At 43.0% G+C, this 24,868-nt stretch overlaps 2 long non-coding RNA genes across 4 annotated transcripts; both read right to left on the bottom strand.

The window, feature by feature from the left end:
• Positions 1–11,564: 11,564 nt before the first annotated feature.
• Positions 11,565–12,585, bottom strand: LOC134095985 (uncharacterized). 2 transcript variants are annotated; one of them, XR_009940667.1, is made up of 4 exons: positions 12,522–12,585; positions 12,339–12,445; positions 12,182–12,248; positions 11,565–11,891 (listed from the first exon to the last, which is right to left on the bottom strand). It is a non-coding gene; the product is annotated as an uncharacterized LOC134095985 (long non-coding RNA). The 2 variants fall into 2 exon arrangements; XR_009940668.1 differs by having other exon boundaries at positions 11,565–12,248.
• A 5,923-nt stretch (positions 12,586–18,508) lies between these two features.
• LOC134096023 (uncharacterized) lies at positions 18,509–19,529 on the bottom strand. Of its 2 annotated transcripts, XR_009940675.1 has the most exons (4): positions 19,466–19,529; positions 19,283–19,389; positions 19,126–19,192; positions 18,509–18,835 (listed from the first exon to the last, which is right to left on the bottom strand). It is a non-coding gene; the product is annotated as an uncharacterized LOC134096023 (long non-coding RNA). The 2 variants fall into 2 exon arrangements; XR_009940676.1 differs by having other exon boundaries at positions 18,509–19,192.
• Positions 19,530–24,868: the final 5,339 nt, after the last annotated feature.

Raw genomic sequence — 24,868 nt, 5'->3', positions numbered from 1 at the left:
TTTCATGTTTTGTAGTGATTTAACCCTAATTGTAACTGCCTGGAGGGAAGAACAGTAAAGAGAGGTCACACCAGAATGCAGTAGGCTACAGCAGGAAGTGATATCCTCTAAAAACAGTTTAGAGAAGGAAAAAAATGGTAGGCTGAATGTCTTTACTTTCCGGGGTGGGGGCTTAAGTGCTCGCCCGTTTCACCAAACCAACATTTTATAGAGCCAAACCTATGGGCATGACAATAATCCACTTCAGAAACATGGATTCAGCCTCTTAAGGCATACACTCAGAAATGTCTTCAAGGGAACTCTTAAGGAATAGTTCAGACACAAAATATACAGCGCTGAGAATGTATCTATCGAGTCTTCGTAGAACTGACACAGTAACTGGGAAATGCCAAAACCCCAGAACGTTAACCGCAGCGTACGCCATACACCCTGAAATAAGCAGTGAAGCATGCCCATTACGAGACTGATGGGGTCAGAGACATTTATTCATCCCAGAGGGTCTGCTTTCTGGGATTTAGGCTGTGCTTTGCTATTTGCTTTTCAGTCTGGTGCCACTGGTGAGCAGAGGAGAAACAGAAAATACTGCTGATTTCAGTCCCTGCGTCTGATTGGCCCCTGTGATGTGGCATACCTAATAGTGTGGTATGTTTCAGAGTGTGCAATAGACCTCTGAAGTTCGCCTACAAAAAAGCTACCATCTTTGCCCATATAAGGAGTTACGGTATCTGACGATTTTTCCTATGGGAAATTAACATGGGGATTTGGAATTATCACACCTGTTAAACTCTCGCGGGGATGACAAAATCGGAAATTCAGGTGTTTTCCTGAACACACTTTTGTCCTCTGCCTTCGAGAGGAATCTGTGATCTCCGGTATGCGAAAGCGGCAGACTTTGATTTTCGCTACCCCAGAGCTAACTTGCAATGCAACTTGCCATTAAGTTAGTTAGCCAGTTAGCTCTGGGGTAGCAAAAATCAAAGTGTGCCGACTTCACGTACCGGAGATCACAGTATGCACAAGAAGGCAGAGGACAAAAGTGTGTTCAGGAAAACGTCTTTATTTAAGACTATGTCGTGCCCGCGTGAGTTTAACAGGTGCGATAATTCAAAATCCCCATGTTATTTTCCCATAGGAAAAATCGCCAGATACCGAATCTCAAAGATGGCAGCTTTTTTGTAGGCGAACTTCAGAGGTCTATGGCCTTTGCTGTAAAATGTCCCACATAAAGCTGTCAGCCAAATTAAGAGGCAGAAATAACAATGGCTTCCAACAGGCGTTTGTGGCCTACTTTGCCATGTGCCCCACACACTTTGAGGAAAGAAAAAAAAAACCTTTTTGAAATTGCAATCACTCTGCCGCAAGGATTCTTTAATGAGCTGCTAAACAACAATAACTCATTCTGCTCTACCCATCTCTTTTTTCTCTCTCTCTCCCTCCTCTCTCTCTCTCACTGTGTCGTCATCATCTAATGTGCACAAACACAAGTCTTAACGGAAAACAAATTATGTAGACTTTGCCGGTTTTTCCAATTTCACCAGAATCGAGCCTCACATGACTGGAGGCTTATTCCACAGCCCCTCTCCTCATGAAACACAAAGGGAGAGAGAGAAAGAGAGAGAAAAAAACCTATTGGGAAATCATTTTCTGCTCAGACAGAGAGAGAGAGCGAGCTGAGGGAGGAGGCAAAAACCCACAATATTAAGAAGAGCGTCAACCCCGCTGCTTTTGATCAATCGTGCAACTCTCTCTGTTCACTTTAATCACTTCATACTTTTTGACGGAAGTCAATTGATTTTTCCTCCTCTTTCTTTCTTGGCTGAGAGTGGTTGGCAGATGCCCATTCTAATTGCAAGAAAGCTTTACTCATATGCTAACCCTAGCATGAGTGAAAGACAGGGTTCTTTCCACTGATCAAGGAGTTGTTGACTCTGTGGCTTCTTTTGAAAAGTATTGTTGTCTAACAAAGAGGACCTGTTTTGGAAAACATAATTTGCCGGTGTTCAAAAAATGTTAAGAACCACTGGATTTAGTGTGCACGAGCAGGACTGAATGACGATCTGAATGCTATAAACTCTTTTGGAATATTTGATTTCTCTTGTAGACTACTGGCAGGTTGATGTATAATATAGACAATGAAGATCCCACAAACAATATAGTTTACTTCTCATTTGTAGTGAGGCCCTAGTTAATGAAGAGCATCTCTCATCCACCAAAGAGGTACAGTACAGTAGTCATTGTTCCTAAATGAGTAATTTCACTGTGTTGGTAAATGCTCAAAGTGCCAGGTTATTACTGAACGGCATCTTTATACACTCCTCACCACTCTGTTCTATCTTGCCTCTTGTTTTTGTACTTTGTTTTGCACTCCAGTGCATATAATATATTGACTGTTTTCCCAATATGTCTTTTCTTTTGTTTGGGTAGAGGTGATAATTAGATTCATCATTTCCTGCCCCCCCCCCCCCGTGGAAAAAAGCTAGCCAATTTCTGATTTGTAAATGCAAGACAGAGCCAGCTCCTTCCTGCACCCCATGAGTTCTTTCCATATAGTAATAATTATCCACAAAAGATGCAAAGGTGTCATTTGTTTGCTCTCGGCCATTTTTGTTGTTTTTTTATCCAAATAGTTCCCTGTCCATCATGTTTTGCTGTATGGAAGTAACAGTAAATCTTGGAGAGAAACAATTGATGACAGCTGCGCTGCCTCCTTTCCAGTAATTTACCTCGGTGCATGTTTTGTGGAAGCTTTATTCAATCTTCCCTTTTGTCAATACTTTGTGAGTTTGTCAGACCTTGGCAAGTGTGTCTTTTTGATATTTCAGGCCAGAATGAAAGCCTTTCTGGAGGGATTGTGGTTACCAGGCAACAAGCACTTGAACCAATCAGAGACAGAATGGAAGAATGGTGATGTTCTCATGCTTTGTGAAGTTTCCCTTTCAGCGTTACGTATAGGAGAAGACGTGCGCAGAAACACATATGTATGTTCTCCATCTCTCTGTGTGTATGTACCTGTGTGTGTGTGTGTGTGTGTGTCTGAGAGAGAGTGTCTCTGTGTCTGCCGGTGTAAGTGAGTTCATTTGAGTGTGTGCACATCAATGCAGCACTCTCTGGGAATCTCTTCCCACTGTGCTTTTTTCACTGTGAAAGGAGATGCAGCGCTCCTCCACGATCACTTCACGGATTTGTTCCCCATTGCGAACGAGTGAGAAAGCAGGCCATGTATCCATGTACAGTATGTGGAACCGATGTTGAGCTAAACCCACCTGCATCCTCACCTTCACCAGGCTTTATATGTGTGATTGACACCTCCTTAGTCCTGCTGGGGGAGGAAGGATGATGAGGTATGACGTGTAAAATCCCACATTATGCTCATCACACGCCAGAGGAGGATGCAAAAGATTTGGGTCCCTTCCCTGTGGTAGCCTTCACTTGCTCTCTGTGGTGTCAAACGCTGGCTGGCTCTGTTCTTGTTGGAGACAAAAGAATGAGACCTACTGTATTTATCATTCTGTGCCAGCAATGTGAATAAAACCATGTGAAATGGTTTCCAAAATAAATATTCTCTACAGGTGTTCTCTTCCTGTTGGAGAAGCCAGAAACACACATGGACAGAGAGAGACAACACAGCGCTACACTTGACCAGGGATAGAGATTAGCACCAGACAACAGCCAAATGGAATAACATATTATACTAGAAAATGTAATTCCATGGAAGACTCTCCCGGATAGTAAACCATGCTGCCAAAATAACTGGTTCCCCCCACACCCCCCTATCTGAGCTGTACAGTCGCTCAGTGATCAGGAAAGCCAACCTGATCACAGCGGACCACTGTCACCCCCTCCATCACTCCTTCCAGCTACTACCATCAGGCAGGCGTTTCAATGTACCACTGGCCCGGAAGAATATTTACAAGAAATCCTTCATCCCTTCTGCAGTAACCATACTGAACAACACAAAATGATTACCAAAGCTGATACCTCAACACCCCATGTCTTGTCCTTATATGTCTGTGTGAATGTTCTTTTTGTGATTGGAGCCTTGTCAAAGAAAATTTTCTGTAACCCTTGTGTAACAGACAATAAAGTACTATCTAATCTAATCTAATCTAATTACCATTGCATGTAAATGTAAAAAAGGTTGCTGTGTAAAGCATTGTATTAGTTAAAAAGACAACATATGACACAATAAGAATAGATGAATTACAATAACCCAGTTCCAGTTCCACTGAAATTACTTGGAAACCCACTTTTAAAAAGTGATTAATGAAATTCATTAAAATTGTGGATAGTATTTTGAAAAATAACTCTTCATTTATTAGAATAATAGACTAAATGAAGTTGCCAACTTCAAACGAGTTGCAAGCGCTGACACTTTGTTTACTGAAGTTCACCTACTCTACAGTGAAACGACTGGTAGGATTGATAAGCTTTAATACAGGTAAAAAGGCTAACATCTTAGACCACATTGGAATACAGAATACAATCTCAAACAACGTCAATCAACGATGATGCTATGCAGCAACAGGTAGGCCAAGGAAATGATATAGCAATTGTAACGTTAGCTTCCGGTAGGGTATTTTTTATGTACACAAATATTACATGAGCTAATACCTATGTTTTTCGATGTGTTTCCAAGTGTATGATTATCCAATTAGGAATGTACAATAAACTGTTAACAAAGGTTTTTCATTTGTGAATGATACCGAAAGCCCCTTTAAATGATTGCTTGGCTGGCTTAGTGGTGCCTAGCTAAAACGACTGCTAGCTTGCTAACAACAAGCATGATAGCAATGATGAGAATGATAACAATGTAGTTTGTACTGTAGAAACGACTGTGAGAAGAAGGCTTACACCTTAATGGTACAACTGGCATGTCTATCAGGTTGGACTTTACTTAGGACGCTGAGTTACAGAGTGGCTAGAAGCTAACGTTAAATTTGATTGTCGTTTGCTAAATATAGTGCTTAAAGGGTTTGATTGTCTAACTACCCAGGGGAAAATTTTGTTTCTCATTTGTATCTCTTCTGTTGCTCAGGAGACAAAATTGAGATTCTCATTTAAGGCTCATTTTAGGATCATTAAAGTATCATTTTTGTCTCAGTTCTTTCTCCTAAAATGGCCTTAGGAGAAATAGGTGAGACATATATTATGAGACAAGAAGGAGCCACGAAAGAGATATTAGTTTGAGACACAGGAGAAATAGGGGAGACCTAGGGGAGATCTCCTATATGTTTGAGTGTAGTCTCATTTACAACTCGTTTCTCCTTTGGAGAAATAATACAGCAAATGAGGAGACATTGTTATGAGACTCTATTGAGAAGGAGGAGTTACAATTGAGATATCAGTTTGGGGATCAGAAAAATAGACTATTCCGTAGCATTTAAAACTTTTATTTCATGAACTACAGTATATACTACATGGACACTTTGACACTTTAAAGGTATACTATGCAGGATTGGCGATTTCATCGCCGGTTTCGCTTTCACTTTTCATTTTCGCTCGTTTTATGCTTGCATATTTCTCTGCAGAGCTTCCCCTACAGCTTTAGTGCATAAATTTGACAAAACTCCTCAATCGGTCAGTCTGTCGTGCCTTTTCATGAGACTTTACATGACACTTCCTGGAGTAGAGCATGGGTGCGTGCCCGGTGTCTCCTGAAGTTGCAAGTGTGGTTTTACCGCTACAGACCACTAGAGCGGCCAAAAAAAAACACCGTTCGACCGGTAATGACTCATTTAATCATATATAACAGTATGGAACGAATTGATTAACTGAAAAACGTTGCATAGTATACCTTTAAGGTGCAGACATTACAAAAATCATTTAATGGCAACAATCATACACATTTAACTAATAAATAATGACATACAGTCAACTCCAAATGTATTGGAACACATGCTAAAGTTGACAATATAAAATCATCTTTTGGAAATTGTTCTTAATGCTTTAAATGAAAAAATTAGGAAATATTCAACCTTTAAGGACATACATTTTCTTTGTGAATGAATAATGTATCGTTAATAAATAAATTGTTCCTTAAAATAGAGGGGATTTAAGTATTGGAATGCCTATGTTAACCTATGTGTTAAATTTATTCCATAGAGGCTAGCAGATTTGTATTTGTTTTATTTTTAAAATGACAGTTATTTCATGTATCCAGGACACTATGTCCCCTTGGACTCTGGAATTAAAATCACCCCACATCAACACATACCTTTCACCATACCAAGAGATTGGCATGGTTTTATTTCAGTTAGCCTATTAGCTGGTTTGAGGGTTGGCTTATTTTGAGGGCCACCCAAAAAATGGGTGCAAAAGGTATCAGCACAATCTTTAAGTGCAGGCCCCTTGCCAGACACACGGGCCCATAGCCTAGACCACAACATATAGGCCTACTAACATATGGTTGTTACACAGGTGAATATAATATACCAGTATGGGTTTCTCAGTGTCATTTAGTGGTGTTGTAGACCGATACAACTCACATCCAATATAATATAGCTATTTACAGATCGTAGATCATAGATGTTCTGTAGGCTATCTATCCATCTATCCATCCATATATTCTCATGCATCAGTTAGGAGCCATAGCCAGTGATCTCATGCATCAGTTAGGAGCCATAGCCAGTGAAAAATACTTTATAAGAATTTTAATGTGTCACAATTGTTTTGATATTGACAATCAGTCAAGAATTTAAATTTTCTTGATTTGATTTGGGATGCTAATGCTTGTTTTCTAGTAAAAAAATAAAAATAAAAAGTGGAAGAGCAGTAGCCTAGTTAATTATTTTGGGGTGCTAGCCTACATAGCCTGCAGTGGTTCTCAAACGTTTTCTTTCATTCCCCACTTTGATCAAGGGGGCTTTCTGGAGCCCCACCTGTCCATCATCACTCTAAGAAAGTAGTAGCCTAGGTCAAGCTCAAAATTGTCAAATTTATTGACATAATTAATGTCACTTCACTTGCTAAATATACCTCAGTAACAAATAACAGTTAGGCTACAGATAGGCCTAAATATCAGTTCAGAAATAGAGAAAATACAAATCTAAATCAATGACCAATATCGTCAGTTTTTGTCATCCTTGCTTCAAAAAAAGCTGATTTCCAAAAATACAGAAAAAGGGCCAACAATAGGCTACCATTGTGTTATAGGCTAAATGAAGCACAACCTCTTAGTCAGATCAGGCCCTGACGCGAGCGCTTCCCTAGGAATGAAACAGTCCGTCCGTTGCGCATCGGGCGTTATCCTCCTCTATCACGGTCTGCAGTGCAGGCCATTTTTTTTGTTAGCTGATATCGTCTGTGCGCCATCCGAATCCCTCACAGTTTTCCCATTTGATATTCTGCCAGGTAGACTAGGGTAATTGTTGAGAATGTTGAATAGCTCATCAGCAGCGGCCCTACTTTTGACAGAATAGAATATCTTCGCTCGCTGTCAAGTTAACAGAGCGGACATAACTAAACCACCTTTGTTACTGTCAGTGGCCTACTGCCTGAAGTTGGACAACAAGTAGAAATGTAGGCCTATTGCAATTTAAAAACTGGAATAGGCTACTCGGGAATGGCTTATTATACAATTTAATTGCATTAATGTAGCCTAATAATAATAATAATAGGCTGCCATCAGAAAGATCGCGCTCTGTCAAGTGTCATTCATATCAGTGTGAACTTCGTGAGCAATCCGACAGAAACGAATGGTGCGCATTTTGCACTTCGCCCGTCTCAAATAATTTCTCTGCGCTGAGAACGACAGACAGATATTAGACCTATACCTGCTATTGATCTAAATAGCCTATACATGCCTTAAATTCGTCTTCTGTCTACAATATGCTCTGCTGTGGTCTAGTCACCAACTGATTATGAAGAAAAAGAAGAATGGATTTTGGCGTGACATTTCTTATGTCTGCGTGAGAGCGTGAGATTGATGCTGAAATCATGAGTGTCACGGTGGGAGCGTGAGAGTTGGCAACCCTGCAGCAATGTAGACCAGCAACACCAACTAAAATGACCAGCTTGAGGTGGTACGACAATCAAAACCAGCTGAATTACCATCGTAAGCTGGGTAAACCAGCTGAAGGTATGTTTTCGCAAGTGTTTTGCTGGTCTTGCTGGTTAACCATCATAGGGTGGTCAAATAAGCTGGTTAACAAGCTGGTCAACCAGCAAACCATCTTTAGCTGGTCAGGCTGTTTTTTTCAGCAGGGTGATGATCCCTGCTGAAGAAAACAGCAAGAAACCAGCTTAGGCTGGGAGCTGGTTTTAGCTGGTCTTTGCTGGTTTTCTTCCAGCTATTGCTGATCTTTGCTGTTGTAGCTGGTTAGGCCACCAGCTAGACATGCTGGCGTGACCATCTGAGGAAGCTGGTCGTGCTGGTGTGACCAGCCTCTCGTTTGGGATACAGCTGGTTTAAGATGGTAATGCTGATAACCAGCCTGTCAAGCTTGACAAAGATGGTCAAGCTGGTTTTCTAGAATGACCAACAGAAGCTCGCGTGGCCAGTAAAAACCAGCAATGTAGACCAGCAACACCAACTAAAATGACCAGCTTGAGGTGGTACGACAATCAAAACCAGCTGAATTACCATTGTAAGCTGGGTAAACCAGTTGAAGGTATGTTTTCGCGAGAGTTTTGCTGGTCTTGCTGGTTAACCATCATAGGGTGGTCAAATAAGCTGGTTAACAAGCTGGTCAACCAGCAAACCACCTTTAGCTGGTCAGGCTGTTTTTTTCAGCAGGGTGATGATCCCTGCTGAAGAAAACAGCAAGAAACCCTAAGCTGGTAGCTGGTTTTAACTGGTCTTTGCTGGTTTTCTTCCAGCTATTGCTGGTCTTTGCTGTTGTAGCTGGTTAGGCCACCAGCTAGACATGCTGGCGTGACCATCTGAGGAAGCTGGTCGTGCTGGTGTGACCAGCCTCTCGTTTGGGATACAGCTGGTTTAAGATGGTAATGCTGATAACCAGCCTGTCAAGCTTGACAAAGATGGTCAAGCTGGTTTTCTAGAATGACCAACATAAGCTTGCGTGGCCAGTAAAAACCAGCAATGTAGACCAGCAACACCAACTAAAATGACCAGCTTGAGGTGGTACGACAATCAAAACCAGCTGAATTACCATTGTAAGCTGGGTAAACCAGTTGAAGGTATGTTTTTGCGAGAGTTTTGCTGGTCTAGCTGGTTAACCATCATAGGGTGGTCAAATAAGCTGGTTAACAAGCTGGTCAACCAGCAAACCACCTTTAGCTGGTCAGGCTGTTTTTTCAGCAGGGATATCCCAGAGGTTGTAAGGTCATTACCACTATCATCCGCCATCTTGGATTCATGATCAAATATTTAAAGTTACAAATATTTTTAAAGACAATGTTTATGCACACAGTACAAAAAGGTTTTAGGAGACACTCCAGTGGTGGTTTGAAGAAAATATTGCAAATCCAGTAGTTTTAAAGTAAGTTTGAATATCCGTCCACTCTAGTGGACACCATGTATGAAAGAGCACTGACGTAGCAATACATATTTGCCGCAAAAGCGTCTCAACGTTAACTCCATGGGAGTTTTTAACTCTTTTATCGTAAATATCTCAAAAAGTATAAAGTTCACAAATGTGAAAAACACATAGAACAAATCTCCATTTCAAGACCTTTGTAGGAATGCTTGAATGACGTCAAACGGTTCAGTGGTTTTAGAGCCTTTGATCATTGATTTTGGTCGGAAGAAGAATAATTATAACGATAATAATAATAAGAAGAACAGGGATAACACATTGCATTTACATGCAATGTAAAAATATGAAAAGTAGAGTTCAGACACAAAGTCATAATTTATACTCCTCTGTGGCTGGTAATTATGACCACTGCAAGCGTAGCTAGCGTAGCCGTCATATAGATATTGTCAAAGTTTTTTCCCGTCATCTACTCTCTGAATGATTCCCGGGACACCGTAACACCGGGGCACATGAAACTTGGTGGGCATGTAGCCCCAGTAGACTTCTAGGGAAATGTTTGCTTGGTCCCTGGGGTCCATTCCACCCCCACGCTGCCTCCCCTGCCTGAACCGTGGCACTGAGGATGACAAAATGTTTATGTTGGTCTCAAGAGCCCGCATCAACTTAGCTTGAAACCATTTGTCATTTGTCATTTTGCACTCCCATGGTAAAAAATGAAAATGCAATATAATATTGCTTTAATCACTCCTATCTTCAGATGAGATGTTATGAACTGCACCAAATTTCATGTGTATTATTAACCTGACATCCTCTGGGAGTGTGCCCAGTTTTGTGGAATTTCATCCATGGGGGGCTATATAATAAATACATTTAGTGACTAGCCTACACCCATCGGCCTGCAGATCTATGGTGGTATTAACACTAGAAGCGCCAAGCACCGGTCATTTGACCGCTGACGCGTATTACTAGAAGCACCGTGTAGGTTTGACCTAGATATACCTAGAACGGCCGGGCAAAATAAATCTTTTCACTCGTTTTAATTCCAGGACCCTACGTTCACGACTTTTCCTAAATATGCGTGTTTTGTCACCCAGAATTTTTACATGACCAAAAGCACACCAGTAAGCTAGTTTAGAGCTATTTTGCGCTCACTTATGTGACAACACTATGTTGTCTCGCGTTCGGCCATGTTTGTCCAGGCTGCTATTCTCTTTTCTCACAACAGATGTCGCAAGGGTTTCCTGTCAGTCGGGCATGAGAATAATATTTTACCATAAAACATATAGTTTATATATGTGCAATATGTATTATATATGTGATTTATTTTAATAACTATTTTTCATTTACATGGCATAGTCTATGGAGGCGATTTACAGTGGTAAAATGCGAGTTTGTTTTGAAAACGTTGTTCTGCGACGTTGTTCTATTAGGCAGGCCTACGTGTGTAAAAAATATTTTCAGCTGAAATTCGTCGAAGCCTATTTATGTACGTAGGGCGCGTATGCCTACGTACATTCATAGTTGTATCTTATCTTCTATTTGTAGGCTATCTTTTAAAGCTCAGACTAATAGGCATTTTCTTACATAGCCTATTTGCTGGACAAAGAAATATATTTCCAAAGAGTTGCGGTGCATTCATTTAGTGGCGCAACGTTAATTCTCTCGACCACTACGCAGGAGACTTGGGTTCGCAGCTTGGCACGAGCGAAAAAATGTAGCTGAATTCGCAGACTGTTTTTCAACGTCGACGAACAATTATTTTTTGTTAATGGTTTTTCATAACAAACTATCTGAAATAAACGGATGAATCACAATACTAGCCAAATTGAGCCGCCATCTGACAAACTTTGACTAAGCCAGTTAGACTTTTTGCATCTAAAAATAATTATATCATAGAGACACGCGAAAAATAAACGAGCCTAGAAATTAGGCTAGCCTATGTGGTAACTGCCAAGCATGGCACCTTCTTTAAAGTCTGACTACGCCACCTCCTGATGATGGGCAGGAGGACCCATGTATCTTTACTCTTTACTTAAATGTAGTGTGGCTAATTTCCCCCCGCACAGGGACAGTTGACAAGAGGCAGATATACAAAAGTATTTCAAATTTATAATAATTTAGCACACAGGTATCGAAAAGTTATGGACAGGTCTTAAAATACTGCTACACAAAATACTGGTGGATTCCTCAGCCTAGGAAGATCGGATCGGCCGATGCAGAACCCCTGCTCAGGAGGCCCCTGGTGAGACAGAAAACAGGAGACAGCAACCCAACACCAACGAAGCATGCAACACAGCAAGCACTACACACTTAAGATCTTTTTAAATACCACTACAAAATATCACACCGTGTTGTAGCTACAGTATACGTACACACCACTACAGTGTCCCTCCAGTGTGGTCCCCCGACCAGGGGCAAAGCATCAGTAAGGATCCGGCCTTGTACAGGGATAGCCTACAGAGAAGACAGCGTTAAGGAGGAAACCCACCAGCATCAATAGCACCAGACTAGTTGAAACAATGAAACAATGAAATAGGCTACTATGAATGGAGGCACCGGTGGTAGGCCTCGAGGCAAAATCACAGCTAACCAAACAAACAAAAAAACAAAGAAATGCGTATTAATTACTCAAAAACAGTGGCTGGCCTGGTCCCTTTTAAAGAGAAACCAAGCATGTTAGTTGACAGCATTGTTAAACAGGATAGTGTAGCCAACTCAAACATAACTAGAAAATATAGGCCTACTTTTCAGTATGCTCAAACTGTCCCACAGCATTCACACACATGAGGAGACAAGGTGAATGTTCCGTTTCTACGGACAGAGAAAGTCATTAAAACATGTCCCAATGCAGATATAACACATTCAATGCATGTGGAAAGATGTGCATATTGAGGCCTTTACCAGTGCAGCCCAGCAGCTCAGGTCACAATGAAGTGAACATAACAGTTAAAATTCCATGCAGAGGCCTGTGTCCTCGATGAAGAGTAGACACGCTTCTAGAGATCACCCTGATAAAAATGAAATAAATAAATATTAAAACACAAGTGGCAGTGATTAAATATGTCCTACCAGGACCAACCATACCTGCATGGGAAGGGGAGCCCAACTCACACAACTGTGTCTGCGCCAACACAAAGAGAGTCTGACATGCAGCCAGCAAACATTTATCACTTCCTGTGGTCTATGGTCATGTGACTTTCCAAAAGATCATGTGACTATGCTGTGTGCCTGCCTGTGTAGATCCCCACACTCACTCCTCCCAAAAGGTGTCGTCGCCCCCGACGATCAAACCTAAACCCCAAGGAATGCAGCAGCCCTTACCACCCCTACATTTCCACTGGTGACTGTGGACATGGGCAGATTGTGAGGATTCTTGTGTTTTCCAGCTGTTGCCCGCCTGGTGTGTCGGAGACCTGGCGACCTGCCTTGAAGTTGGGGGTTCCCCTCATCATAGTCATCATCATCATCATCATCATCATCACCATCTTGGCACATATGGTCACCATCGTCATCAACACCATCGTCCTCGTCCCAATCCTCATCCTCCCCTACAGGTGCTTCTGACCCCGCATCAGGGGCCGTTGGTGGCGAATTCGAAGTGACCACAGCTGTTGGTGTAGGTGTTTGTGCTTCTATCCAGGAAAGGACATCCTCGCTGCAAGTGGAATTATTTCCTGGGCAAGTAGAGTTTGTAGATGGCTGAGGAACCTTTGGTACTGATGGTATGGTCTCCAGTTGAGATGCTCTAATCTCTGTTCTAGGGACGTGTCGGACATTACCAGTCCCATCAGCCAATGTTACGGTGTATGGCGCACCAGGGTCAGTCGGTACCCGGACAACTTTGTACAACACTGGTGCCCAGACATCCTGGATCTTGCGACGACCTTGGCAGCGGTGATCCTTTAAATAGACCAACTGGCCCTCTGCAAAACCTTTGTCACACACCTGTTGGTTGTGGTGTCGCTGCCGATAATCTGCTGCATCCTCCATGTTCTTGCGGGCTAGCTCACGGGTTACCTGGAGCCGTTCCTGATGCTGTAGAACCCATTCATCCCGGGAGCTTGTTTCTTCGGTGTCATTAGCCCCTAAGAGGAAGTCCATGGGGAGTCGGGGTGGCACGCCAAACATCAACGAGTAAGGTGAATGACCAGTTGAGCGGTGGGTAGAGGTGTTGTATGCCCACACCAACTGGGAGATGTACTTTGGCCAGGTCCTTTTCTTTTCTGTAGTGAGTGATCGGAGGAGGTCATGGAGGGTCCTGTTAAACCTCTCGCATTGCCCATTCCCTTGGGGATGGTATGCGGTTGTTCTAGATTTCTCAATCCCATATAGCTGACACAACTGTGCGATGAGTGTACTCTCGAAGTTTCTCCCTTGATCGGAATGTATCCGCTTAGGCACTCCGAAGCGGTGGAACCAGCAGTCGACTAGTACTTTTGCCACTGTACTTGCACTTTGGTCTTTGGTCGGGATTGCCTGTGTGTACTTTGAGAAAACATCCGTCATTACCAAGACATTCTCCCTGCCATCTGTTGCGGACTCAAGCAGGGTAAAGTCTATAGCAAGTACTTCTAATGGCTGACTAGCTAGCATAACCCCTTGGTAAGTCTTCACTCTGGGCTGGACAGCTTTAGACAGCACACAACGTTGGCAGTTCTGACAGTATTTCTCAATTTCCGCACCCATCCCTGGCCAGTAACACCGTTGCCTTACCAGGTCAGTTGTCCGTCGCACTCCTTGATGTCCATGCTGATCATGGAGACCCCGGAGAAGTTCCTGGTGAAGACAATGGGGCAGGAGCAGCTGGTTGTATGGCTCTCCATGAGGGGCAGTTGCCTTCCGGTACAGCAGGCCGTCCTTCTCCACGATACGATCCCACTGCCGGAGGAGGTTTTGTACGTCCTTGGTGATGTTGGCCCGTTGCTCCTTACTAGGAGGCCTTCCTAGTCTCCAAAAATACAGAAAGTCTTTAAAAACAGGATCCGCCCCTTGCAGCGTTGCCAGTTCAGCACTGGATCGGCTTGGAAGGACTCCAATTTGGTGGGACATGGCTCCCTCAGTTCGGTCAAGAATGAGCGGTGGGAAGGGTTCAACCCTCAGCTGGTCGGTCTCAAGATTGGTGGTTTCTGCCTGAGTGCTGTATTGGCGAGAGAGAGAGTCGGCATTAGCATTATTTTTACCTGGTCGGTAGTGCACGGTAAAGTCGAAGGCTGCCAACTGGGCAGCCCATCTTTGTTCGGTAGCGCCCAGCTTCAGGGTCTGAAAATGACTCAAAGGGTTATTGTCAGTGTAAACTGCACATTTACTACCAAGCAAATACTCTCTGAATTTTTCTGAAACTGCCCATTTTAATGCTAAGAACTCTAGCTTCATGGAGCTATAATTGTCCATGTTACGCTCTGAACCACGTAACGAGCGACTAGCGTATGACACTGGTCTCAATTTCCCCTCCTTCTCCTGAGACAGAACTGCGCCTAGCCCTTGGTGACTGGCGTCTACCTCCAAGACAAAGGGTTTGGTGAAATCGGCAAATGCTAAGATGGGAGCACTTGTGAACATCCTCTTCAACTCAGTGAAACTTCTCTCACATTGTTCAGTCCACATACTGGGTAGTACTGCAGCTGGCCTGGTCCTAGTCGTCTTTGCGGTTTTAATGACGTCTGCCACTAGTTGGTGGAGTGGAGCCGCTAACTGGGCAAACCCTTTGACGAAACGACGGTAATAACTGCAAAATCCAAGAAATGATCGGACCTCAGTCACATCACAGGGCCTCCTCCAGTTGCTCACAGCAGCTATTTTTTCTGGGTCAGTGGCCACACCCTCTTTGGACACACGATGTCCTAAGTACTGCACCTCCCTCCTGAAAAAATGGCACTTACTCAGCTTTGCCTTAAGCCCTTTCTGTTGGAGTCGGCTGAGCACCATCTCCAGTCTCTGCAAGTGTTGGGCGACAGAAGAAGAAAAAACTATGACATCATCAAGATATAAAAGAACTGAGTGAAAGCTCTGATCACCAAATATTCGCTCCATGAGCCGCTGGAAAGTTCCAGGGGCATTACATAACCCAAAAGGCATCCTTTCAAATTCAAAAAGACCAAAGGGTGTACAAAATGCAGTTTTTGGCTTATCTTTCTCAGCAACAGCAACTTGATTATAGCCACTAGCCAAGTCCAAAGTTGAAAACCACTGAGCACCTGACAAGGCGTCCAATGACTCCTCAATACGAGGTAATGGGTAGGCATCCTTTCTTGTCTTGGCATTCAGTTGGCGGTAATCAACACACATCCGTAGTTCTCCAGTTTTCTTCTGCACTAGGACAATGGGTGATGCGTAAGGGCTGCTACTCTCCCTGATCACTTTGCTATCCAGAAGCTGTTTGATGTGGTCTTTGACAGCCTGCCACTGTGTTGGGGGTATTCGCCGATATCTTTGTCGGACCGGGGCATCATCTAAAAGAGGTATCTCATGTTCAATCTCATCAGTGCAGCCCAGATCTCCATCATATTTAGCAAAAACCTCACTATACTTCTCTAACAGCTGTTTTACTTGGCTCTCCTCTTCAGATGAAAGTTCTGACCAGTGTAAAGCTGCAAGGACTTCTGAGATGGAGGCAGGTGCCCCCCCAGCAGTATGTGTATTAACTAGTGCAACCTCCCCATTCTCCCCCTCCAAACTCAGCTGCTCTGCCTGGATGTCAACCACTGAGTGCAACATCCCCAACACCTGCTTTGAGTGGATTGTAGCACCAGTGGCACCTACATTAACTACAGGAACATACGTCACACCATTGGTAACACTGAGTAAAGAAGGGGATAGCAGCAAACCTGGGGCAAGATCTGAGCCTCCCGGTTCCAACAGCATTGTAACAGGGGGCGTATATGGGACTTTTGGGCAGGTGACCTTAATAAACTTAAGTGAGCCAGCTGGTATGAATTCCCCACCCCTTTCTAGTACCCGCACCCGACCCTCATGAGTTAAATGGCACACATCTTGGCGGCGACAGTAACGAAGAGCTGGCTCCCAACAGGCCTCTGCCTGAACAGCACATAGAGAAGCAAATAAATCTTCACCCTGTTGTGCAAATAACTCCTTATAACACTGAGCAATGACATTCATTCCTAACAGCCCAGGAATGGAATGTGATTGTAATGGACAAGGGGCATCCTTTACTACCAAAACACCCCGTCCCGGAAGGGTTCTACCCAATACCTCGATATCCAACTCTAAGTATCCAACATAAGGGATCTCTAAGCCATTCGCAGCTTTTAAAGCCAACCACCCACATGACTTGAGCCTAGGTGCACCCCAATGTTGAAAGACTTTCTTAAAAAGAGACTCTGTGATTGTTGTCACCATAGAACCAGTGTCCAGTAAACACTTCACTTTGACAGCCCCCATCCTTACCTCCACTACAGGACATTTACCTACAAGTGACATTGACTCCTTTGATGGGGGCAAGACCTGATTAGAGGGACTAGGATTGTTTATCACAGTGCTAGGATCAATATGATGCATACCTGACTGTCCTGTGACTGCATGATTTTCCACGGGCTGGACATTGGGTAGACTGTTCGTTCGCTGCCTGGGTTCCTGCCGACACTGACGGAGGACATGGCCAGGCTTACGACATCGGAGACAGATGGGCTGACCTTCAGGGGTAAACTGGTAATTGGGGTTATGAGGACGAGAAGTAGGCTGGTTTATCATAGATTCTATCTTAGACAGACTTTGTAGGATTTTATTAATCTGTGACTGTTGTTGGTTAAGTTGTTCTTGCAAAGCAGAAGCTTCCAACCCTTTTCCCACCCCCACTGCATGACAAGCCCCTTCAACATTCAAATCCACCCCACAGTGGTGAAGTCCAGCTCGAGTTTGTCCGGAGGGCCGCTCACCTTCCTCCATCCATCTAATTGCTTCATGCCGCAGTGCAATAAAACCAACAGCTGAATTGTGTCGAACAATGCTTTTTAACTCTCGTCTTAAGGAAACATCACGTACATGCTCCATGAACTGATCTCTGACCAATATATCTGGGTCTATCAATCTATTAGGGTAAGCACGCTCAATTTCTTCAATTAAGGCCCACAGAGAGTGAGAAAATTCTTTTAAAGACTCCCCATCTTTCTGTTTTCTGTCAAAGAATAGTCTTTGCAGACTGACAAAGGAGGAGGAGGAACCATAAACCTCTTTTAACATTTTTAAAATTGTGTCCGGATTCTCTCGCTCAGCCAAGGAGCGGAATCTGATTTCAGCTTTTGCTTCTCCTTCCAAATGATCATAAAGGAAGAGGGCCTTCTCTCTAGCACTCATATTCCTATCTCTCGCACATGACTCAATTTTTTTCTATCCAATCATAAATCGATATATCAGATTTAGATCTTGAGCCGGAGAAGTGGGGGCACTTCCTCTCTCTCTGAATATAAACAAAATGTTCAGGTCTAAATTGTGGATCAGGAAAATTTGGTGAGTCCAAATGGCCACCGGGGGCTGTCCCGCTAGAGGTACCTGCGCTGGCACCTCTTCCCCTCTTAAGTTGTTCATTAGCCACTCGTAACCTCTGCACTTCCTCTCGAAGAGTGAAAAGTTCCTCAGGCACATGTTCCTCCACCTCACTCATTTTACCAATTTAACAGCCTTACTACCACAGAAGATCACATGGAACAGCAAAGATATGAAAAATAGTAACACTTCAATTGGAAGTACTGTTGTAGTCACTGGCCTTTGGTTCCCATCATGGCTTGTCTTGGTCATCCGATTGTAGTCTTCTGTTGTCCAGAGCCAGCCACTGTTTCTATTTTAATAATCAAAGAATACACAAACAAAACAATACAAGCAAAACAAAATATCAATGCCTCATTTACATCCTGCAGGCTACGCCAAAAATGTGGTAACTGCCAAGCATGGCACCTTCTTTAAAGTCTGACTACGCCACCTCCTGATGATGGGCAGGAGGACCCATGTATCTTTACTCTTTACTTAAATGTAGTGTGGCTAATTTCCCCCCGCACAGGGACAGTTGACAAGAGGCAGATATACAAAAGTATTTCAAATTTATAATAATTTAGCACACAGGTATCGAAAAGTTATGGACAGGTCTTAAAATACTGCTACACAAAATACTGGTGGATTCCTCAGCCTAGGAAGATCGGATCGGCCGATGCAGAACCCCTGCTCAGGAGGCCCCTGGTGAGACAGAAAACAGGAGACAGCAACCCAACACCAACGAAGCATGCAACACAGCAAGCACTACACACTTAAGATCTTTTTAAATACCACTACAAAATATCACACCGTGTTGTAGCTACAGTATACGTACACACCACTACAGTGTCCCTCCAGTGTGGTCCCCCGACCAGGGGCAAAGCATCAGTAAGGATCCGGCCTTGTACAGGGATAGCCTACAGAGAAGACAGCGTTAAGGAGGAAACCCACCAGCATCAATAGCACCAGACTAGTTGAAACAATGAAACAATGAAATAGGCTACTATGAATGGAGGCACCGGTGGTAGGCCTCGAGGCAAAATCACAGCTAACCAAACAAACAAAAAAACAAAGAAATGCGTATTAATTACTCAAAAACAGTGGCTGGCCTGGTCCCTTTTAAAGAGAAACCAAGCATGTTAGTTGACAGCATTGTTAAACAGGATAGTGTAGCCAACTCAAACATAACTAGAAAATATAGGCCTACTTTTCAGTATGCTCAAACTGTCCCACAGCATTCACACACATGAGGAGACAAGGTGAATGTTCCGTTTCTACGGACAGAGAAAGTCATTAAAACATGTCCCAATGCAGATATAACACATTCAATGCATGTGGAAAGATGTGCATATTGAGGCCTTTACCAGTGCAGCCCAGCAGCTCAGGTCACAATGAAGTGAACATAACAGTTAAAATTCCATGCAGAGGCCTGTGTCCTCGATGAAGAGTAGACACGCTTCTAGAGATCACCCTGATAAAAATGAAATAAATAAATATTAAAACACAAGTGGCAGTGATTAAATATGTCCTACCAGGACCAACCATACCTGCATGGGAAGGGGAGCCCAACTCACACAACTGTGTCTGCGCCAACACAAAGAGAGTCTGACATGCAGCCAGCAAACATTTATCACTTCCTGTGGTCTATGGTCATGTGACTTTCCAAAAGATCATGTGACTATGCTGTGTGCCTGCCTGTGTAGATCCCCACACCTACATGAGATTTTCCCACTGGACACACCACATCAGTATTGTGCTCGTTGCTACGATATACAGAACTCGCAGTGAGTTGACATGGGGGAAAGAAGCAAGCAACGTAGTCTAATCTTGATCTCGCCTTACATACTTTCCTAATTGTAGGGCTAGTCAGAGTTTTGTTAAATCTTCAGGGCCAGGTTGCACAAACGCCAAAACCAAAGATTGATGATATGAACCAATATTCTGGAACAGACGGATTTACAACATTGAACGCGATAGGTTATTAGGCTACCCCTTACGAAAAAGTACTATAGGAATCTTATAGTATTTTGGGACTAAATATTGTAGGAATCTTATAGGAATCTTATAGGAATACTATAGTAAATTGGGACATACTACAGAAGTAGGCCTACTACAAGATTGCTATAGAAATACTATAGCGGCTAGAGGATATTATAGAGGTATTACAGAACAAAACAGAAGTCCGTGATGCGACTTCCACCGTTTCCTTTCCTGTTCACAACGCATGCAGTCTACATTGGAGTGAAACGTGCAGAACGTTGTCCAAAACAATACAATAACATTGTGTGTTGAGATCTAGTTCAATATAGACATCTGTAGACATGAAGTGGCAACTAAAGCCATGATCAGTCATGAAAACGTTGGCGGCTGCAGCCTCATTTAGGTTTTGGCTGGGCCAGCTAGCCAGCCAACTAGCCTACTTCATCAGCCAGCCGTTATTCTCAAAGCAAATGGCTTCGGGGTCTATACATAACACACTATCCATTGCAACATAGCCTATTTGAAACCGATCATTCCCCCTCCCCCATACACTCGTCTAGGCTAGGCTACTACAGACATCACCGCGCATCGAGGACAATTAACTGCCTCCCCACCCCCACCGCCTCTCTCTGTGCATATGCTAGGCTGTAGGCATGGCTATTTAGGCAACTCGTGGAAGAATGCGCAATCATGTTTCATTGCATATGCGCATTTCAGAATGTTCGAATTCGCCAGCGTGCGTGTAGTTGTGTGAATAGAAAAAACAGAACATAGCCTATATTTATTGATGCATTGCTTCAAAGGATTTCCGTCATGAACAAGTCGGGAATCGAACCAGCAATCCTTTGGATGTGAGGCCGAAGCTCTGACCAGTGGGCTACAGTTCTCCTCTACAGTTCTGTTAAAATGTGTATCTCAATGCTGGATCTCGAATTCACGTAGACGTTAGCTTAAATTGTAGAAACAATAGGCCCATAGCCTTTTTTCAGCAGACATCGCAAACATATCATACACATTCACAAAACGGAGAATATCTTTCTGCTCAGCATAGCTCTCTATCTCCCTCCCTCCGATGTAGCTAGACCCTATAAGATGCTTCTCCCTAAATGAATAAAAAATGTTTTAGAAAGTAGCCACGGTAGCCTGTAAAATGCGGCCTGAAATCCTGGCTACTGTGTAATTGAAACCAGACTGTTCATTGTCGGCAGACTGTTCATTTTCGGCGGCGCAAACAGATAGGCTACCTATTAAATGAATAGAAGTGAATTTGGGGAGTGAATTGGAACTAGCCTTTAAGTTTGCTTAAAGTTTGTTCAAGAACTCTTCCAGAGTGTTTACCTCAAACAACACAAATCAACACAACTAAATGAACAGATAACTCGAACGTGCTGTATGTCATAATGAAACAACCACAGACTATCAACAACACGGTCTGATACGAATGATACTAGTGCAAACTGAATTTATGACCAAACGATTTGATTCGTGCACGAAGCGCCATCTAGCGATCATTTTGTGTAAGTAACAGCCTCCCAGTCTAAGGACTCAGCGGTCTTTTGACCGCCTCGCCGCGCTTTAAGTAGTTCACAACAGCACGGCGCTTCTAGTAGGTCGTCAAAGCGGTCAAATGACCGGGGCGCGGCGCTTCTAGGTATAAGTGGGTCAGAACGGCGCGGCGCTTCTAGTGTTAAGCGAAGGGTTGCTCTAGTGTTAATTTCGTCAGACGAGACTAAATATGTTCCTCAACGACCTTTTTTTCCGAGACTAAGACGAGACGATGACGAGGCAGAACCAATGTCCTGAAACACTGACTAAGACTATATTATCATGCATTACTGTTGACGAAAAAAGACGAGACTAAAATGTTTTGCATGATATAAAAACTAAGATAAAATCTCTCTTCGTTTTCGTCTACAAAATGAGAAGACAGAATATCTACCTGTTAAGCGTTCAAAATATCAAATAGTCCAAATGAAATGAATTCATGGGCAGCAGCTTTCCTGTAGGCTAGCTAGGCGCTGTTGCTGCAACCCTGTGGCTGCAACACCAAACTATGCAAGAACACCGGAGATTTCTGCCAGAGTTAGCAAGCTAGCTAACTACCAATGCCACAACACATAAGTTGCAGCTTCTCTCATTCATATACAAATCAACATCCCTCAGAATATCCATACGAAGATATTCAACAAGTAATGTCAACCAAAGCCATCGATATCTCAAAGTTGTGACACAACCATTCACCCCGTGTACAAAGAAAATGGCGGCACATCCGGTATGTCATGGTCGTTCAGTAGTTCTTCTCAATGGGGGAATGAATGAATATCTCAGGTGTTATCATAAGACTTTTTGGTAACGCTTTAGAATAACATGTGCTTAATAAATATTAACAGTGCATAGCAAGCAGTTAACAATTAGTTATAACAGTTAGTTAACTGTTGTTATCCTTTAATAACAATAACTAACTGTTAACATACAGCTTGTAAGTGTTAATAAGCAGCATTTAAAGTTACTTACAAGCATATTTGTTAACAGTTAACGTGCAGCTTGTAAGTGTTAACAAGCAGCTTGTTAATGATGAAAAAAGACATTTCTTTCCTACTTGTAGTAAATTCTGCAGCCCCCCAATCCAAAGCGAGAACTATGTAACTAACAGTTAACAAGCCACTTCTTACCTGCTTGTAGTAAATTCTGCAGCCCCCCCAATCTAAAGCGAGAACTATGTAACTAACAGTTAACAAGCCTTACGTTCTGTCTTTAAATCGGTTAAGCTGTGAGAAATGCACCTCTAAAATTATTGCATGTGGTGGGATGTGAACCCGGGCCGCATGCGTCGCACTGCGAGATGTATTCAGCTGAGCAATGTTCATATAGCCACAGCTTGTGAAATTGTTCTACTTGTTTCTAATTCCCGCTGATGTTTTATATCATACGAATTACTCTTTTTCAAATATGTTTCTGATGGTGTTTCAGTGAATGCATTGGCATCGGAAACTCCTTTCCTCTGCAAATTTGAAGGAATTTAACATTCCATGTCAACAGTAACCGCTGTCTAGCCCCTGCATGTTTTATGTAGGCCTAAAGTTTGTGGAGAACTACCAATCCATTTGCCATAGTTCGTAGACATTCATGGCAAAAATGAAGGCAAACTGAAACACGTTTCAAATCGTTCGCTTATGTTTGCGACTCTCAACGTAGGCCTACCCATCAAAGACCATAAAGCGCTATATTTGGTAGAAAACTTCGTTTAAGCCTCGGTTACTAGGTAACCAAATATTTACAACAAAGATTCTAGAGCGGAGCATAGCGTTCTATAATCTTTGCTTTACACGTAGCCAATGTTCCCTCTAATTTTTTTCAGCGCTGAGCAAATTTCTTTTTTTCTGAGCGCAGGTTTTACCGCTGTGAGCAATTCGCAACCAAGCGACCTGCCAAAAATGACCATGCCCCCCCCCCCCCCCCCCCCATATATATATATATATATATAATTTACATGACAATAATGAGAAAGTAATTTTGTTAAAGACGGTTAATATGATGCTGTTTAATTCATTTATAATGGTGCACTGTCACTTTAAGACTCTTGCCGGCGCACTCTGCTGTGCCTATGGCCTTCTCACAGTCTATTATAATGCTCAGGAGTGCATTACTCTTTGCGTTTTTCTTTTAAACGTTTCTTATAAAATGGAGATATCAGTTATCAACAATGATAGGCCAGCTGACCCTTTTGTGCACGCTCAAACGCGTTCCCAAACAAATGAGTAACATAACGTAAATTAGAGCTATTGCAATGGAGATTATAAAGAGTATAATCTCTATGTAACATGCTGTTTTGACATTGACATTGCAAACGTTCTCTAAGAATAGTGTAAAGCAGTTTGCTGTAACGTTTACCAACGCTGTTGCTGGGAAAAATAGCGAACAGCCAATGATAACCTATCGGGCAAAATCTATGATAAACTAATGCATGCTCGGCGGGCTGCATCAAAGTGCGTGACGGGCCGTAGCACTCCTGCTTTAGGTAATCAAGCTTCCACTCGGACAAAGTTTTACCACTAGCGAACTCCCCTTTCGCTTTTGCCTCCGATCAAATATGTAAATATCTCTGAAAGTTTTATCCTACCTGGACCATCTTTTGTGTCAGTTTGAACTATTTCATCTAGCCACTCATTTTTAAATGTTAGGCAGACCTTTTTCTGGAGCACCTGCTCAGCCTTTCTTTTCGTCATGGTACCCGCCAAGAGCCTTAAGAATACTTTGTTTGTAACGTTGTCTACATCCGACTTGGTTGTCAGACATGTCAGTATTTTAAATGTTTGTTAACTAGGCTACATCGCGTTGGATACGTTTGTCACATTTTTAACCCCTGAAAAAAAAAAAAAAAGTTTGTGCGGTCTGAAAAATATGCGCGGTCTGAAAAATCTGTTGCGCGGCCACTTCGACTGGCCTGCGCATCCGCGCACGCGCGCAGCTTAGAGGGAACATTGCACGTAGCCTAGACTGCGGACAAACTGACTGTTTGCACTGACCACTTACTGCCCTAGTGCCCACTTTTTTTTTTTTTTTTTTTTTTTTAGTATATATTTTTTGGCCTTTTTGCCTTTATTATATAGGACAGTGAAGAGGTAGACAGGAAACAAGTGGGAGAGAGAGATGGGGTGGGACTGGGACATGACCGCAGGCCGGATTCGAACCTGGGTCCCCATGGGCACTCGGACCCGTAAATGGTACGGGCGCTGTAGCCTGCTGCGCCACAGCGCCCCCCCGTGCCCACTTTTGATGATTAGTATAGGCTATTGTCCCAAAATGAACACTTTTGCTCACACACTTACAGGAATTGACAGGCGGAATGAACGTTACAAACGTGACGTGCTAGGTAGCTAGGTAGCATTAACATGTAAGGTTATGTTAACTCTCCCAATGATTGTTGGCTTTAGTCAGTGATGGCATGTAATTAATGCATTAGACGACAG

Source organism: Sardina pilchardus, chromosome 11 (genome assembly GCF_963854185.1).
Source record: "Sardina pilchardus chromosome 11, fSarPil1.1, whole genome shotgun sequence".
Taxonomy (NCBI): Eukaryota; Metazoa; Chordata; class Actinopteri; order Clupeiformes; family Clupeidae; genus Sardina; species Sardina pilchardus.
This window is presented reverse-complemented; position numbering and strand designations above follow the sequence as displayed.